General features: G+C 36.6%; 1 protein-coding gene across 1 annotated transcript in view; it reads left to right on the forward strand.

The window, feature by feature from the left end:
- DYM (dymeclin) overlaps positions 1-12,996 on the forward strand; it is a 613,994-nt gene that overhangs the window by 174,413 nt on the left and 426,585 nt on the right.

The raw sequence follows: 12,996 nt of genomic DNA on the forward strand, positions 1-12,996 counted from the left end.
TAGTAAGTGTCAAGTATCTGAGGTCATATTTGAACTCAGGTCCTCCTTACTCCAGGGCCGGTATTCTATCCACTGTACCACCTAGCTGCCCCTGGAAAATATTTTTATTGAACTCTGAATATCAGCAAATTTGGGCTTTTCTAGTCACTCAGTCAGTACATACTTATTAAGCACCTGTTGTATGCCAGACACTGTGCTAAGTGCTGGGAATGTAAAAAAAAAAAAGAAAAAAGCCAAAGACAGCTCCTTCTCTCAGGGTGTCAGAGTCTAATGGGGGAGACAGCTTGCAAACAGCTGTATAGACAAGATATGCAGAGTATAAATTACAGATACTTAATAGAGGAAAGTACTAGAATTAAGGAGGGGGGGGCTGTAAAGACTTCCTTAGAGAAGATGAGATTTTAGCTGGGAAGCCAAAAGGTAGAGATAAAGATGGGGTATGGGGAGGATGGTCAGTGAAAATGCCTGGATTTGGGAGCTAGAGCATCTTGATTGGGGAATGGCAAGGATGCGAGTGTCAAGGGATGAATTAATATGTTGGAAGGGGGAAGATGTGAGGTGTAAGATAACTGGAATGGCAGAGGAGGGGCTAAGTTATGAAGGGCTCTGAACAGCAAACAGAAGGTTTTACCTTTAATTTTGGAGATAATGGGAAGCCACTGGAGTTTATGGAATAGGTGAGTGACAGGATCAGAAATGTACTTTAGGAATATCACTTTGACAGTCAAGTGGGCTGGAGTCAAGGGGGACTTGTGGCAGAGGAGCAACTAAAGCAACTGCCTTAGTCTAGGTGTGAGGTGATGAGGGCCTGCATCAGGTGGTTAGGAGAGAAGTGGGCATATTCAAGAGATATTACAAAGGTAAAACTGACCTGCCTTAGCAACAGATTGGCTATGGATTGTGAGAGAGTGAGCAGTCTGGGATAAAAACCTGAGCTAGAAGACTGGGATGATGGTGGTGCCCTTGAGAGTAATAAGGAAGTTTGGAAGTGTGAGATTAAAATTGGATATTAGATCATAAATCTACCCTACTTAACCTTTCCCTTAATTTATCTCCCGGACTAGTAAATGGAAGAAGCTTCTGGTTTTCTAGAGAGAGCTTTTATTGTATGGTAGTCACAAAGTGATGTTGATTAGAAGGATAGGAAAGTAGAAATACAATACAAATCGTCTTAAGTCTAGGCTTAGTCTATATTCCGTATAAAACTCACCAAAAGCAGAAGGCCACCTTTGGGGAGAGAGACCGAGTCAAGCGCGTGCTGTTAACTGAGAGCCGGGCCGAGTCAAACTCCAGTCCGCGTCTGTCTGTGCAGCGCAGCCAGGAGACCAGCGGAGCAGGAAAAAAAGGCCCCACTTCCGTTCTCTCCTTGCCTTTTAAGCTCGCACCCCGGAAGTCGAGTGCTCAGCAGGCAATCTGGCGTGCGTCGCAGGCGGACTGGTGTGTGTAGCTCATGCTGTTGGTCTCCTCCCCAAAAGGGTGGTCCTAAAAAAAACTGGCGTCTCTCCATTATCTAACCGACTGTTAAAACTTTTTACCACAGAAGAATGGTGAGTTTTGGGGAAAAGAGAGTGAGTTTGTTTCGGTTTTGGACTTGCTGAATTTATGATATCTAAAAAATATCCTCTTTGAGATGTCTAATGGAGGTATGAAACTGGAAGTCAGCAGAGAGGTTAGAAATGAGTTTTGAGAATTATCAACGTAGATATGATAATTGAATCTGTGGGAGCTGCTATGATCACCAGCTGAAGAACTATAGAGGGAGAAGAGTACCTAGCACATAGCTCCATCGGACTCCTAAAGTAAGTGGGCACATTAAGAGTGAATTTCACAACCAGAGCCTTCTCAGGCTGTGTCTTTGTTTCTAGTTTCGAAACATTTGTCTCTAACAAGCTTTTTATTAGGAGGAGTACCTCTTATCTTTTTAATATGGCTCTTGCTCTACCACTTGGTGCATATATGTTTAGTATAGTCAGTACTTAAACATACATTAGTATGGAGGGGAGAAGGTATCAACATAACCTCTATATTAGTTTTCTGTATTGGTTTTGGAATATGTTTTGGTCTTGTATTTGTCTGAGATCATGTATAAGTCTGATTTTTTTTGGACCTTTAGGTCAAATATGGACCCAACCTTAATCAAGAAGAACTTTGAATCTATCCTCTTTTTCCCTTTCACCTTTATGGTATCCTACTTGTAGGTTTTCCCCTAGTGGACAACAACAGATATTCTTTTTTGGGGGGGGGGCAGGGCAGTGAGGGTTAAGTGACTTGCCCAGGGTCACGCAGCTACTAAGTGTCAAGTGTCTGAGGTCGGATTTGAACTCAGGTCCTCCTGAATCTAGAGCTGGTGCTTTATCCACTGCGCCACCTGGCAGACATATATATATATATATATGTAAGACTTATTTTCTCTCAGAGTTATTTTGGAATAGGAAAGGTTATTCTCTGTATGTAAGATGGATTCAGTCAGTAGTGAGATCAGCAAAGTTATTTAAAAGATTAAATTGTAACTTCCAATAGTAATATATAAAAAAAAAAGAGAGACAAATATAGGAACATGTGAGTTATGTAGTAGTTAGTCTTCCAGAAGCCTCAATCCTTTCGAAACACCTTGCCAGTTTTATGTTAGAAGTAAGCAAAAAGTGTCTGAAAAAAGCCTGCACTGAAGCAATGCACTTTACTTAGGGTATCATTCTGACTTTTATCAATTTATAACCAATTTAGTTGTCTGAGTTCTCAATCCTTGGAAGATTAGTGACTAGGGTATAGAAGAAGGGAGATTGTTAGAAACAGGTAGGTTAGTGGGTGAAGTAAGAGCTGATAACCTAATGTTCAGAACGGAGAGAAGAAAACTATAGCAACTTATTATATTATATTAATAATGTGCTCTATAACTTCTGTTTGTCCTATATAAGCTATATAGTTATAAAGGTTATAATAATTATAAAAAGATTGTAAGCTTTAAAAGGGACAAACTCCAATTATGTGGCAAATTTGCATAGAATTCTTTTTTTTTTTTTTTTAAAGTGAGGCAATTGGGGTTAAGTGACTTGCCCAGGATCACACGGCTAGTAAGTATTAAGTGTCTGAGGCTGGACCCAAACTCAGGTACTCCTGACTCCAGGGCCGGTGCTCTATCCACTGCGCCACCTAGCTGTCCCTGCATAGAATTCTTAATATGCTTATGGAATACCTAATTATTTTTTATAATAAACATTTTAATTTAAAGTTTTGAGTTCCAAATTCTGTTCCTCCTCCCCTCCCTCCTCTCCCCCCTCGCTGAGGTGGTAATCAATCAAATATGGGTTATACATATGCAGTTATATAAAACATTACCATATTAGTCATTTTGTACAAGAAAACTTGAACAGGGGCAGCTAGCTGGCGCAGTGGATAGAGCACCGGCCCTGGAGTCAAGAGTACCTGAGTTCAAATCCTGGCTCAGACACTTAACACTTACTAGCTCTGTGACCCTGGGCAAGTCACTTAACCCCAATTGCCTCACTTAAAAAAAAAAAAAGGAAATGAAAACTTGAATAAAAGAAAAAAGTGAAAGTGGAAAATAACATGCTTCAGTTTGTGTTCAGTCAATATCAGTTCTTTATTTGGAGGTGGATAATATGTTTCATCATTAGTATCTTGGGATTGTCTTGGATCATTATACTGCTGAGAATACTCAAGTCATTCACAGTTCTTCATTGACCAATATTGCTGTCCCTGTGCACAACGTTTCCTTGGTTCTGCTCCCTTCACTATGTATCAGTTCATACAAGCATTTCCAGGCCTTTCTGAAATCATTCTGCTTGTCATTTCTTATAGCACAGTGATATTCCATCACCATCATATACCACAGCTTGTTTAGTTATTTCCCATTTGATGGGCATAGAATACCTAATTCTTAAGATTATGAATAAATGAGATACATGAAATGCTACTGTATTTAGAATAGTGTCATAGCCAATAAATGTTAATCACTAAACATTTATTGAGTACCTACTATTTTCCAGGCACTATGCTGAGTGCTGGGGATAAAAAAAAAATGACAGTCCCTGCCCTCAAGGAGTTCACAGTCTGATAGGGGAAGAAAACACTCAAAAGGATGCACAAAATGTGGGGGCAGGAATGGGAGGCAAGGCTGAAGAAAGTTCCCAATGTTGGGGCATGGTACAAAAGTTAGAGATGTCCCAAAGTAGTATAGCAGGGTGAGAAATGAGATGTTCTAAGCTTAGCTCCCTCCTTAAGTTGAAGTTTTGGAGTTCATGGCTTCATTCTCCAATCAGAGACACAGTGGGTGGTGGCTAATGGGACCTTTCCAAATAATGAGTTTCCTGGGGTATGGTAGAAAAGTCAGAGAAGTCTCAAAGTAGAACAACCAAGTGAAAAATGAGATATTAAGATGTTCAGTTTTCAAACGCAAAGCATGTTTGAAACTTACATGTTAATGATAATGTATTAAATATTGATCATATCTTAATAATTAATAGTTACTATTTGCAAATATAATGTGCCACAGAAATGCCTAATGATATTCAAAATTATCCTTAACAATATTTGAAATGATTAATATTAAGCATGGAATTGTTGAATCAAAGTATTAAACTATTTTAAACTATGTATTAATTACTTTTAAATCTTCCTTAGAGTTAGTTATAGTACTTTGAGTGCACAGAAGGTGTTTAATAAATGTTCTTTGTATGAATCATTGTTTAATTAATTTTGTGTTCTAAATCTTTTGGAACTAGAAACTAGGATATAATTTTGGTGATTGAGAAAGGAAGTTGCCTCTAAGAAGTACCTACTTTTGTCAGTATATTTTTGGTGAAGAAGAGTGTGGTGGGGCTTGTATGTTTCTCTTATAAAGCATTATAATATATTACAAAGCATTGTAATGTATTACAGTGGTATCTCTCTTAAATTCTAAAATTGAGTAGGCATTAATATCTTTAGAGTGATGAACTTAAATTTTTTCTAGCTATAGTATTCCATAATATTAAATGTAGCTCTGCTTAGTACTTAGGGTTTGAGTAGGAGCAAGGATGGGAATAAATAAACTAGATAATGTAAGGCTCTTTCCGGGCTCATTAATTTAATGATAAGGCACTTCATATTCATCGAAAACCCAGCAAAAACCAGGTGATTTGTCTCTTTGATAAAACAAGAATACATATGTATGCATATGTATATGCATATGTGTATATATATTTATAAGACATGTTAGCCATTGTCCTTCAAAGGATGTCATATTTGGAGTCAAATGAAAATAGAATTCCTTATAAATCATGGGTTTCTTCAGATCCTCTTGTTTGAAGATGACATGCTGCTGATTTCAACAAGCTTCCCATGATAGCCACAATTACTCAAAGCAGGTCCTACTACTTGTCCATGCTGGAAAATCAAAATGATTGAAAAAACCCAGTGTCTAGATTCTGGCTATTGTCCAGATGGGAGAGGGGGCAGTAGCCCATTGAATCAGTTTATCAGTATGCAAAATATTGGCCTTGCAGATGGACAATAAACGGGAACTAGAATTGAATATAAGAGGAAAAGTAGACTGAGTGCATTATTTTCTTTTTTAGTAAACTTTTGTCTTTTTTTTATATTACTATTTTCCCCAGTATCCCTCCCCTCCCCTCACAGAGAGCCATCTCATATTAAAAAATAGTGTTTTATTAAGAGAAAAAGAGGGGGAAAAATCAGTATAACTAACTGATCAACACATTGAAAATATCTGAGAAATATATGCAGTGCACAATACTTATGAACCTCCCACTTCTACAAAGAGATGAATCTTATCTCCTTTCTAGCCATGCTACTTCATTATAATTTTGCAACATTTACTTTACATTTTTTCTAGTGTTTCTGTTTACATTTTGTTGTCATTGTATTGTTTTCTTGGTTTTGCTTGTTTCAGTCTGCATCAGTTCATGTTACCCTTCTATTCTTTGTATCTTTCATATTTGCCTTTTCTTACAGCATAGTAATATTCTCTTAGAGCCCTGTACTGGAATTTGTTTATCCATTTCTCAGTTGATGAAAATCTACTTTGTTCCTAATTCTTTGCTACCACTAAAAGTGTTGCTATATATGGAGACTTTCTCATTATCAATGGCCTCCTCGGGGTAATGGAGTCTCTGGGTCAGAGGCTATAGAAATTTTAGTCACTTCATTTGTAGAATTGTAAATTGCTTTCCAAAATGGTTATACTGATTCACAGCTCCACCAACAATGCACTAGTAGCTCTATCTTTCCACAAACCTCCAACATTAACTATTGCTATTTTTTGTCATCTTTGCCAGTTCGTAGCGTGTGAGGTAAAATGTCAATGTTATTTTCAGTTGCATTTCTCTTAGTGATTTGGATCATTCTTTTATGTGATTGTTAATAGCTTGTAATTCTTCTTGAACTACTAATATCTATCTCTCTGTTAATTATTTATTTATATTAGATACAAACCCTTATTAGAGAAATTTGATTCAAATTTTTTTCTATTTGACCACCTTGCTTAGTACCCTAAGTGCATTAATTTTATTTATGCAGTTCTTCTATTCCATGTAATCATATTTATCTATTTTATCTTTTGTAATTATTTCCATTCCTTGTTGGGTTAGGAATATGTCTCCTACCATTGCTTTGAGAGGTATGTGATCCAGTTCTCTTTTAATTTTTTAATAGTATGATCTTCAATTATAATTTTAGTTCCTTTTCCTCTGTTAATTATTTATTGATTCTGTATATGCCTTGCTTTGCATATATTTGTTTGCATGTGCTCTTCTCCATTAGATTTTTAACTTCCTTGAGGACAGGGGCTATCTTTTGCCTTTTTGTATCATCAATCCTTAGCGTAGTACTTCACACATAGTAGCTGCTTAGTAAATGTTTGATTGATTGATGCTCCAGTATTCTCTTGAGTGTTTTTATGTGAACAAATACTTAAACATGGTGTACTCAGATACTTATGGATGAACTGATAAAGCTAAGTATTATAAGTCTTGCTCTAATGAAAATTGTTAGACCAAGAGATTGTTGGATTTTGGTAGAGAAGGGAAGGATGAATGACATTTGCTAGAATTCTTGTTAAGTCCCAGCCTCACTGTTTTGGGCTTGGGCTTTCTTTGTGTATTCGCAAGATCTTTAAGGGCCTCTAATACTTAAGAAGTTTTAAGGGTGAAATAAGGAAAAAATAAAGGGTTTAACTACTTGGTTTTCTTAATTTAAGACAATTTAAACCCACAGTATTTAATTTTTTAACAGAGCTAAACTTAATGAAATGTGTTCTACCAAACTAATTTCCGTCACCAATGCTAAGGTTTTATATAATAGTCCCTGAAATATGATTTTCCCCCCACTTAAACAGGTCATCAAATACATTATTCCTTTGCTGCTATGAGTATCTCAGCTGAATTATAAGTCTAAAATAGTAGTTCTTTGTTTTAGACAAATAACAGTGTAGGAGTTCTTAGCGGTTAAAGATTAAACTTCTCATTGACATAAGTTGAGGAAATTATTAGATCATCACTGTGATTATAATATATAGTAATAGTCATTTATTTTATATGACAGTTTTGCTTGTCAGTTTTGGTATATTCAAGGGCGACTATTTGGGGAAAGAAAAACTACAATAAGAGAGTAAGAATGTGATGAAAAGAATAGGTTTGTATTTTAAATGCTGAATTTTCAAAGGAGTACTTTATTACCATTCATTACAGTCTCACCATTTAATAGTTCTCTTAATATTAGCTATTCTTTAGCAAAGAATGACTTTTCATTCCTTGATATTTTTCATTTTGTATGGATTTAGACAGGATTTCCTGAATAGGTAAAATGACAAAAATGAAAAAAATTCAAAAGTCCCCCATATTTAGCTCATAGGGATATTCTGGGATTTCTTTAGCTGAAGTTCAAAGCAGTTGCTTTTCTTAGAATAAAGGGACAAAGTGATTGTTTGAAGTTATTTTATTATAAGAATCAGAATGAATTTCCAAAACTGTTGTATTTTATTTGATGCAGCTAGATGGCACAATAGATAAAGTACTGAAGTTGGAGACAAGAAGATTAAAGTTCAGGTCCTGCCTCAGACATTTACTAGCTATATGATCACCTTTGTCAGCCTTAGTTTCCTCATCTGTATAATGGGGATGATAATATTTACTTTAAGGGTTATTGTGAGGATCAAGCTGTATTATACATACACACGCAAACATATAAATACATATACATACACACATATGTAGTAATTCACAAACCATAAAGTATGATATAAATGCTAGTTGTTTAGTAGTAATGGTAGTAGTAAGAGAATGAGTTTGTTGTTTTTAGTTCCCCATTAATCCATTAACTGAAATATTAAATATTTTGATAATTTTAAAATGGTGGTTATTAAATGCCTAGTCATTTAAATTAGGGGTTGGCAAACTAATCTAATAAAGTGTTATTATATTTACATAAAAACCACAAAAACAGGCAATGAGTTGGATTTGACCCAAGTTTGCCAACCCTTGATTTAAAGTACTTTATTAATAGAAGATGGTCTAGGAGTGTTCTTTACCCCAAAGAGATTTTCAGGAATATCATGGAAAACTGATACTCTCCTTCCATTTCATCACAGTCAAATTATTTGTTATACCTAACTTTCAGGCAAAATAATTATATAGGGCATATTATTTTGTATTATGATCAACATGTTTTTTCTTAAATAAGTGACAGAAATCTATCAACATTGACTACTAAAATAAATGATGAGCTAATCAGTTCATTCTCAAAGTCTCAAATGATTGTCGGAAGTATCTGTTTAGTCTTTTGAATAAAGTGCTATTCCTTCAATATCAGTATCAGCTTATGTTTCTAAGAGTTTTGTCTAAAGACCTTTATTATTTTTTAAAATAAAAACTGTCTGGAATCACAGGATCTTAGTGCTAGGAGGAAATTAACCTGCCATCTAAGTTCAACATGTACCCAAAGAGGAATTTCTTCTTCTTATGTTTCAAAAACTGGTCATTTAGTTTATGCCTGGAGATCTCAAGTGCGCAGGAATCTGTTCCCTCTTAAGGGAGTCGGCCACACTCTGGGGTAGCTGCATTAGGAAATCTTTCCTTGTGGTAAGTCTCACTGTGCCTCTCTGTAACTTCTAACCATTTCTTCTTCTTCTACTCTGAGACCTAGGAAAAGTCAGTCATCAAGCCTTTATTAATTGCTTATTATGTGCTAGGGACTGTGCAAAGAAGGAGGATGCAGAGAAAGGCCCAAAGAGTCCCTCCCCTCTAGGAGCTCCCATTGTACGTCCATACAAGATATATACAGTGGAGATGGAAGGTAGAGGGACAAGCATTAGCAGAACAGGGGACTGGGGAAAGCTTGCTGCAGAAGGTACACTTTGAGATGAGTTTGGAAGGAAGCCAGGAGGTGGAGGTATGGAGGGAGAGGCAACAGGGAGTCTGCAGATGGAGGATCCTGTGAGAGAAATCGCAGATAAGATGATTGGCTTGTATAATGGCTGGGGGAGGTTAAATTGTAGGTAGACTGGGAATAAAGGAAGGCGCCACATTTTGAAGTGTTTCAGATGCCAAACTGAAGGTTTTATATTTTATCCTGGAGATGATAGGGAACCGCTGTCATTTACTGGGGAGGGGGGGTGACATAGTCAAATCTGTGCTTTAGGAAAGTCACTTTGGAAGCCGGTTATAGGATGAACTGGAGTTGGGGAGAACCTGGTGGAAGCGAGCAGAGTAATTAGGAAACTGCCACCATAGTCCAGGTGAGGAGCAGTGTGGTTAGCAGATAGACCCACACTGCCTGTAAAGCTGGGTTGGTAGGAGGAGAACTGGGAGAGAGCATATCCTGGAAACCCAGGAAGAGAGTGTTGTCAGGGGTGTCAGAAGCTGAGGAGAGATGAAGAAGCTTGAGGAAAGGCCGCTGGACTTGGCACCTTCAAGACACTGATGATTTTGGAGTGTGTGGTTTTGATTCTCTTGTGACAGACTTTTAGATCAGGCATCAGCAAAACAAGGGTCTAAGAGCCAAAGCCAGCCAGACCACATGTTTTTGTACAATCCGTGAGCTAAGAATGGATTTTAGATTTTTAAATGCAGTAACATTTTATTTTAAAATGTGAAAACCATTCTTAGCTCATTGGTTATAAAAAAACCAAAAGGCCATGGCTTACAGCCTGTGATCTATAGTTTGTCAGCCCCTGCTTTACATGCTTCAGGACTGCTTTTGTCTTTCTTTAAATCTTCTCTTCTCCAAGTTAAACATTTTCTGTCCTTTAGAAGATTCTCTTATGGCATTGTCTTGAGATCCCTCATAATCTTGGTTCCGGTCTCATGCCTTTTTTGAGGGGAGTGGGGCTGTGGGGGTTAAGTGACTTGCCCAGGGTCACACAGCTAGTAAGTGTCAAGTGTCTGAGGTTGAATTCAGGTCCTCCTGAATCCAGGGCCAGTGCTTTATCCACTGTGCCACCGAGCTGTCCCTGCTGCATGCCCCTCTTAAAATGTGGCATCCAGATTGAATTCAGTGCTCCTTTATAGACATGGTCAGACCAGAAGTGAGTTCAGTGAAATGATCATTGCCTGCATTCTGAACACTGTCCTTCTTTTAGTGATTATAGCCTGATTATATTAGCTTTTTTGACAACCACACAATACTCTTGACTTGACATACAGGACTTGGACACTTAGCTGTGTGGGCAAGTCACTTAACCTCATGTAAACATTATTTTCCTAACCTATAAAGTGGGGATGATAATAGTACTTCACAGAGTTGTCATGAGGATCAAAGAAGATCAAATGGTATAAGCAAAGCACTTTGTAAACTTTCAGGTACTACATAAATGCTTTTATTATTATTGACTCATTTTGCTTACAGTTCAGCAAAAGCCTTGTATTCTTTTTTCCATAGTTATCTTGTAGTCATGCCTCTCCCATTTTATGCTTATGTAGTTGATTTTTTAAACCCAATATAAAACTTTACATTTATTTCCATAAACTTAAATTTATTAAATTCTAGATTATTAAGATCTTTTTGGATCCTGTCGTCTAATGTTACCTATCCCTCCATGCCTTGTATCATTTGAATTTTTTAATTACATAGTCTTTGCCTTCTATATTTTTAATAAAAGTGTTGAAAAGCAAAGGATCAAAGAAAGGTCTCTACTAGAGACCACCCTCTAAATTTACATTAAGCCATTAATACCAACTTCTTGGGCTTAGCCATTCAACAAGAACATACACATATACCAAGAACAAATAATGACTCCTACTTATGAAATTGTTGATCTCATCACATAGTTTCTTCTGTATATACTAAATACAGCATTTTAGTTCTATAAGTTGTCCTTACACCCTCTTTACTGCATTTTAAAATCCTTCATTGATGTTCTTTTTTTTTTTTTTTTTGGTATCAAGGCATTAATTGCTATCCTCTTCACAAAAGCTAGGCCATCTTATTTCAAGATAACATGGTTATGCAAAACAGATCCCTATACTGGACATTTCTGAAAATATAAGATTCATTCTGTACTTCTGGACTACCTTTCTCTCATAAGATGGGGAACATGCATCATCCTCAGTCCTCTGGAGCCATGGCTTGTCATTTCATTGATAATAATTCTTTAGTCTTTGGAAGTTTTCTTTATAGAAGTTTTTCATATAAATCGTTCTCCTGGTTCTGCTCACTTCATTCTACATACAAATCTTTATAGGTTTCTTTGAATCTATGGCTTTCTTCATTTTTTATGATGCAATAATATTCTTCTATATTCATATGCTGTAATTTGTCCAGCCATTCTCCAGTTGATTTCTAGTTCTTTGCTACAAGCTAAGATATTGCTATGAATATTTTCATACATATGGCCTTGTTCTTCTCTATGTCTTTGGAGTATATGTACAGCATTATGCACAAGTATAGCAGAATGTGGTATTCCATGATTCATAACTGTTGTTAAAAGGATTGGTTTTTGGATCAGGGAGCAACTTCAAGTTTTTGAAGATACTGCATGGTTTTGCGAGTGTAATTCACTCTGTTCTCTTCTTCCTATGTGCTTCTAGGCCCAGTTTATTGTTTATTTTCATTACTTGTCTGGTATAGATGTACTTGGACCAGTTCAATGGGCTGCCTATCCAACTGCATGTCATATTCTGGGCTGTAAAACATTGTTTACAGAAGTATACTTATTCCTTATTTATATTTTCATTAAGTTATCATTATAAAGATATGAAAAATAAAACAATAGGCACAAAAACGGGAAATTATTGTTCTCTTCTCAATCTTCTTTTTGGTATCCCCACTCCCCCCCGCTCCAGTTCTTCATTATGTTTTTAGGTTCAGTAATGCAATGCTTTCAAAATTCTGTTGCTTAATTAAAACAACTGTAAGGAACCAACTCATATTTCTCAGTTTGGCTAACATGACCAAAAAGGAAAATGATAAATGCTTGAGGGGAAGTAGAAAAATAGGGACACTAGCCAATGTACTCTTGGTCGAGTTGTGAACCAGTCCAACCATTCTGTAGAACAATTTTTTTAGAATATTTTTTTTTATTATTTAAAAAAAATTTTTTTTAGTGAGGCAATTGGGGTTAAGTGACTTGCCCAGGGTCACACAACTAGTAAGTGTCAAGTGTCTGAGGTCAGATTTGAACTCAGGTACACCTGACTCCAGGGCCGGTGCTCTATCCACTGCGCCACCTAGCTGCCCTCTGTAGAACAATTTGAAACTATGCCCAAAAGCCTATAAAACTGTGACCCTTTGAGTCAGCAATATCACTACTAGGTCTGTATCCCAAAGATATCAAAGAAATGGGAAAGAGACCTATTTACACAAAAATATTCATAGCAGTTTTTTTTTTTTTTGTGGTGGTGGCGGCAAAGAATTGGAAATCGAGGGGATGCCCATTAATTAGGGAATGGGTGAACAAGTTGTGCTATATGATTGTGATGGAATACTATTGTGCTATAAGAAATGACAAGGGGTATGGTTTCAGAAAAACCTGGGAAGACTTAT

The sequence above is a fragment of the Dromiciops gliroides genome, chromosome 1 (assembly GCF_019393635.1).
Source record: "Dromiciops gliroides isolate mDroGli1 chromosome 1, mDroGli1.pri, whole genome shotgun sequence".
In the NCBI taxonomy this organism is placed as follows: domain Eukaryota; kingdom Metazoa; phylum Chordata; class Mammalia; order Microbiotheria; family Microbiotheriidae; genus Dromiciops; species Dromiciops gliroides.